We start from the raw sequence: 6,888 nt of genomic DNA, 5'->3' as shown, positions 1-6,888 counted from the left end.
TTTGTGTGTGTGTGTGTGTGTGTGTGTGTGCGCGCACATCAGCGTTTATGCAGTATAAATGCACACCTATCTATATGTGCACTCTGAACAACTGCTCGACACTGAGCACAGTGTCAGGAGTTTATTTATCTCCGCTTCCGTTTGATTTTCGGTATTTTGTGCTCTCTGACAAAGGGCTTCAAAAAAGAAAACATCACCACTGTGTGAAACTACACTGGGCTTTGATCTCTCTCTCTCTCTCGCTCTCGCTCTCTCTCGCTCTCTCTCTCTCTCTCTCTCTCTCTCTCTCTCTCTCTCTCTCTCTCTCTCTCTCTCTTGCCCCTATATTCCTTTTAAGCCCTTGCTCTCTCTTTTTTATGGCTGTCTAGGCTTTCTCTCCTTAACCCGCCCTCCTTCCGTCCTCCTACACTGTCTCCTCCTTTGCAACACCACCTTTGCCACAGTGCTTGTTAAAAGAGCCAAGGGTAGACTTTCTCACACGCAGAAAAAATAGAACGATTTCTTCAAATGTGCACAACGTAAACACAACCGCTGTGGAGCAATTGCGAGAAGACGTCCTATGACCTTGATAACTACCAAGGACACTCCCTTCTTAGGTGCCTACTTTGTGAGAGACGGCCTTACAAGGAGGCATCACCTGACCTAGCAGAAAAGTCCTGTTGGGCTCACGTCTAATTACTAAGCAAAGTGCTGCAACACCCCAGCCACGCAGAAAAACTTTCTTCACAAGAAACATTTCCTCTCAGCCATGACAAGGGGTGTGGCACTGGGGTGCAGGCGTTGCTCCGTGAACACACTGGTAGGGTAGTTTCATAGCAGTCGACAGGAAGTCCATTCATTCCCAATGCAGTGGTAGCCAAGGCCAGATGCTCGGCCAATGGTCCGCTGGCTCCTGCTGCAGATCACTCTGACAACACCGAAGCTCACACTGACATCCGTAACCTCTTATCGCCGTTCTCTGTGTCCTGGCCTCGTGTTGAACAGCCACCCTCCTGGCTGTCCTGTGGCACGCTGGTGACATCATATATCCTTCTTGCACACACACCTTTTTCGTAATTGCTGTCGCCCGAGCCGCCCTCCGACATGTCCCGTAATTGCCTTCAGAGAGAGAGAGAGAGAGAGAGAGAGAGAGAGAGAGAGAGAGAGAGAGAGAGAGAGAGAGAGAGAGAGAGAGAGAGAGAGAGAGAGAGAGAGAGAGAGAGAGAGAGAGAGAGAGAGAGAGAGAGAGAGAGAGAGAGAGAGAGATGTAATTGCTAATTGCTGAGTGGCGTGGGGAGAGTGAGACGTTCCGTCCACGCTTTCCCTCGGCTGGGGAAACACTGACGTGATAATCGACGTCAATTTGCGACCGGCCAGTGCATCGTCCACCTCCCCACTTCCACACATAAATGACGAGGTCATTCTCTGCGTGTTGTTATTCCGGGTGTGCAAAGAAAGGTTTTTGAGATGCTCCCTGCGGACATCCCGGGGCGTTGGAAAGGCCCCTAATGATTCTGCTGGGGAGCACTAGGTCATTAGTGCTCTGGTGACTGTGCTTCCCGTGGACCCCAGTGTGTTCATTATGGGATTTGGCTGGCGTTCACGACACCCTTCCCTGGCTCGTGTTGGCGCGCAGTGCCCTAGAAAAATTACGGGGACAAAGCCTACTCACTTCGGTTTGCTTGTTTGCAGCACTACTCCGGTCTGCAATTTTTTTACTGAGATAAAAAAACAAGTTGTTTTTGTTTGGTGGCAAAATTCTCCTCTAGTCACTTAGAACACCCACAAGCTTTTCACTGGATGGTGGTGTATGTGTTTGTGACAAATCGTGGCTTTGGGTGCTGGCGTGAGAGAGAGAGAGAGAGAGAGAGAGAGAGAGAGAGAGAGAGAGAGAGAGGAGAGAGAGAGCGAGAGAGAGAGCGAGAGAGAGAGAGAGAGAGAGAGAGAGAGAGAGAGAGAGAGAGAGAGAGAGCGCTAAAGGGAAAGAGCGAGCTAAAGGGACATAGATGTAGTCGCCTAGAGACGTTGGGCGAAGGGAGGGAGTGAGAGGTTTGTATTGTTAGTTCGAGACCCTTTTAGCAGAGGTGTTAAGAGAGAGAGAGTTCTCAGTCAACTGATAATGGGGCATTGTATCTAAGCATTATAAGTATGAGGCCAGGATAAGTAGTCATGCACAAACACAGACTGCATTGTGAACTGCGATGAACTCGCACAGAGAAGTGAGGCATCATGGGAATGTGGCCCCAGACATATCCATAGAGCAATTCAACTTGCTACCAGCAACAAAAACAATCATCCAAAGAACGTTGCAGGCGACGTGCTCTTGTTTTCTCAACAACATTATGATCCAGTATACCCAGCACCCTGTACCCCTGTTGGAAACTAATCATATCTAATCATCTCGTTTTCTCCTTACAGACGAGGACAATATTCACATATTTTGCTGTCCCCTTCTCTCGGTATACTTTAGAATACACACTGTGATATTGAACAATGCGATTCCGCGATGTGTGAAGGCAAGATGGGTATTAGGGAACTAGAGACACGGGAATGGTTAGATATAGAGATATATAACCTCTACTCAACATGTTGTCTGTGTGATATAAAACACTCTGAGTCAATCTGGGAGTCATGTATTCACTTTTGCAATCAAACTCAAAATACATCATGTAAAGATACCCCACAGGGGTACGCACAAAACAAAACGAAAACCAACAAGGTAAAACCTGATGGACTGAGATATGCAATGACGCTGGCAACATGTCAATGACATTTGTGATCTAGAATGACCATGCTGTTTCAGGTAAAGAGCGGCCAATGAGATTGAGAAGAAAAAAAGGCGAAGAACTTTTGGCGAGAGTTCACTTATTACAAAGACAATTACAACTGCCTGCGATTTCTCCAATATTTGAAACCTTCTCAGAACATTGTCTGATCCAGTTATACTGCTCTCGACACAAACAAGGTTGCCGTGTTCCCCAAATATTTTGAGATTCCTCTGAAAGGGCGATTGGAGAGTAAAATCATCATGTGCCTACCCCCACATGTTCCCAGTCGCCTAGTGTGAACCATCGCCCCAACAGCAAGGCGAGACCGATCATCCCAACCGGTTTTATAGTGCGTACCGCCAAAGTCGACCCAAACTTTAAAAAAGTATTCTAGTGGAGAGGATGCTTAAGGTGTTTCTTCTTTGACTTCGTTCCTTCCTGAGGGAACGAAGGCCAGATGGGAAGGCCTTTACCTCCTCATTAAACAAGACTAAACTAGACTGTGTTAAAGTTGCTACTTTGAATTAATATTCATAGGGCTGCACAAACTGTGTGGGAATTACGAACCAGATGGCTGACCGTAAATTAGTTATAATTTTATGAATAATTGTCATCAAGTTTGTGGCACTAATTCAAAGTGTTCGTAAATATCTAGCTTTTTTTTTTCCAAATTCAAACAAAGTTTATATAATGTGGCAGAGAAAAAGTTTATTTTTCAGTGGTTAAAAATTAGAATGAGGGTGTTAATGAGTCCGATGAAGTCTTACTAACCCGATGCATGTTTAATGGGTTAGAAAATGTTCAAGTATAGGTGCTGACAAGACAACATGAACCCAAGACGATGTCAGAAAATATAAGCAGGGTAGACCGTAAACAACACAAGATCTTACCCATTTGGAACATCATTGTTCTGAGAACCAGAGAAAACACCAAGCCAAATAAATCAAGAGCAATCTCCCTCATCTACACGCTAAAGTGAGACGATTCATACAGTAGATCAGCGATACTCAATTCGTCTGCCAACGTTTTACGTTTTATACAAAGACTATTCCCTTCATTCCAATGAAGCTTGTTACTCTCACAATGATGTGTGTATAGAATCAATAGAGAATAAGTACGTAACAAAAGCGAGTAGTGCATCTCTTATAGTATGGATAGGATGGCTGATTGGGTGTAACAGCAAGTGGTATCTATTCATCGGTGACTGCAGAACGGTGAACAAACCCATGCAGGCTAGGGAAAACATTGCTTTACCCCCTAAACCACTGGAGACGGACTGAGCTTAAATTGATGGAAGATAAAAATAGAAATGGCAGCGGAAAAGAGGACAAAAAAAAGGAGACTGGCAGACATTTTCTGTGTCAGCTCTCATTTTTATGGAGCAAAACCAAATTGCTGGTGGCGGCGCTGCCAAAACTAACTTACTATGCTTCATTTTCCCAAACAACCTTGAAGCATTTTAGATTTCCAAGTTGACAAGCCTGTCTGTATGTGAACATATAGATACCTTTTCTATCATCTGTACCGGAACCCTGTCTTATCTATTTCCCTTATTATCCCTTCCTTATTGTACATTGTGTGGGTGTTTTATTGGATGGCAGTTGTCTTTTGAAACAACTTCCTGACCTTATCTGGGGGAGCATGGATATCAATCAAGTTATAAAAATCGACTTGGAACTGATGTCCCTGAAATGAGCAGCTACACTGTTCTTCTAAAGCATAAACCGGAGCCTGTATTTCTTTTATACATCTTATCTTTTTGTAGTAAGAGAAGGTTGCAGTCAAGCTGAAATGGTTAAGATGGTTAATACTTGAAGGCAGCCAATGACCACACAGGCACGGCAATTGAGAAATGACAACAGCAGCTGAACGATCAAATAACTATTAAGTCCGTGTCTTGGGCTTGTGAATTGAAGGTGTGGTCGTTAGTTGGGGTTATGAGCTCTGTGTTTGATTACTAGGGCTCGGACTTGTCTGTTGGTATGGGGTCTATTGACTGTTGAATGGACTATCTCAGATATTTATGACCAGTCCTCACTCATGCATTCTTGATGCTGGTGGAAAGGCCAGGCTAGAGATACCTGTGGCCTGGGAGGTGAACTGTTTTTACTTGCTGTGTTCTGTGCGAGTAGCAAATACACAAAACTGTAGGTGGAGGAATTTGTCTTTGTGTGTTTGTGTGTGTGTGTGTGTGTGTGTGTGTGTGTGTGTGTGTGTGTGTGTGTGTGTGTGTGTGTGTGTGTGTGTGTGTGTGTGTGTGTGCGTCTGTTTGCGTGCACTGCATAATATTCCGCAGCATGTTTCCGTCACTTAGAACTGTGAAAATTGTATTATTTTTCTAACTTTTCCCCCCTCGCGCAGACTCTATTATGTCTGCCATTTGTAAGTCATTGTCGCGAATGACAACGACTTTTATTTTGACAGGGTCCACTATTTCGCTTGGTGACAGAATATATTCAGGCGGAGGGGTTGCCGGTGGATGGAGGCTATTAAGGTCTCGCAGGGAACGCAGGCAAGCGAGAGAGGGGAGGTGGATGGATGGATGGCAGGGGTTGGGTGGGTAGGGCTGGAGCAGCGGGAGAAAATAAACATCTTCGGCTGAGGAATCAATTCGCCGTGCCTGTCAGACGGAGCGGTCGCCGTCCTACCCACCCCACCCCTACACCACCCTTGTCCCCTTCACCTACACCCCCCCCCCCCCCCCCCCCCCCCCCCCCCCCCCCCCCCCCCCCCCGCCAGCCCTCCTAGCACACCACCCCACCCCCTTATGTGATGGCCGGTGTGGATGTTCAGTCTATTTGTCTGCCTGGCCAGAAGAGAAGTGAGCGAGTGTGCGGGTGAGTGAGTGGGTGGATGTGTGTATGAGGAGGGTGAGGGTGAGGAAGTGAACCGGCAGCGGCTTTGCAGAGCGCAGCGAAGACAAGAGGAAGGGAGAGAGAGTGAGGGAGTGTACTATTGCGATATATGCATTTGCTATGGGCCGTGCTGCCATGCTAGATCAGTGTCAATGCCATGAGGGCACCGCTGGCACCAACCCCCTCTTTTGCCCCAACGCCTCCCTTTGGTTTGAGTCCCCCTGGGTTGTTTGATTGATTGCGTGTGTGTGCGTCTGTGTATTGGGTTGCATGCAGGAACGTGTTTCTCACCATCTACACATATGTTCTCTCTCTCTCTCTCTCTCTCTCTCTCTCTCTCTCTCTCTTTCTCTGGCCCGCGGCGCGTACTACCGCCACGCGTCGGTGAGCGCATAAATCACCGGGTGAGATCTTAATAAGCGCCGCCCGCTTACCTATTTGCGGACTCCTCAACCAACGCAGCAGTTTGGCGTTGTGTTGCTTCTCTATTTGTCATTATTTGAGAAAAAAAGAAAAACGAGGTGAATATTTGTGCTTGTGCCGCTAGCCGGACAAGATGAATGCAGTGTTGGTGATCACATCGCGACACAGTGAGTGAGTAATTATTCACACAACAACAACAAACAAACACACTCCCCCCCAACCAGCCCCACCCAGACACATTCTACTGCTTCTCCTTCTTCTTCTTCTTCTTCTTCTTCTTCTTCTTCTTCTTCTTCTTCTTCTTCTTCTTCTTCTTCTTCTTCTTCTTCTTCCTTTTCTTCTTCTTCTTCTTCTTCTTCTTCTTCTTCTTCTTCTTCTTCTTCTTCTTCTTCTTCTTCTTCTTCTTCTTCTCCTTCCAGTTATTAGTTGTGTTACATAATCACATCACTAACCCTAACCCTCTCCCCTCCCCAGGGTTGGTGACAGGCTCCTCAACGTCGTCGTCCTCCCACATGGTGCCGTGTATCGCGGGCTGTCGCCGGGCGGATTGATGATCATTGGTTAAAATTACTTCCAGGGAATGTTTCCCGCATTCCCTTCCAAGCGCGCTGGAGTTTCAGTCAGTCACAACACTCACAGCGTCGCTCCCCTGTAAACAGACTTCCTACGCCATCCTTCAAACCAGCCCCTTTTTTTCATCTTCCGACTTGCCCTCATCTCATTGATCGATAGCCGCCTGCAGTAACAACACTTGATTATACAGAAATGGGTGGCAGATCTTCCCGTGCAATATTGCTTCGGATCGCTCTGAACCCGTTCTGCTGAACGCCCTGTTGACTGACTGGCTGACTGGCTGTCTGGCT

This window comes from Gadus morhua, chromosome 21, assembly GCF_902167405.1.
Source record: "Gadus morhua chromosome 21, gadMor3.0, whole genome shotgun sequence".
NCBI lineage: Eukaryota > Metazoa > Chordata > Actinopteri > Gadiformes > Gadidae > Gadus > Gadus morhua.
Note: the sequence above shows the minus strand (reverse complement) of the source record.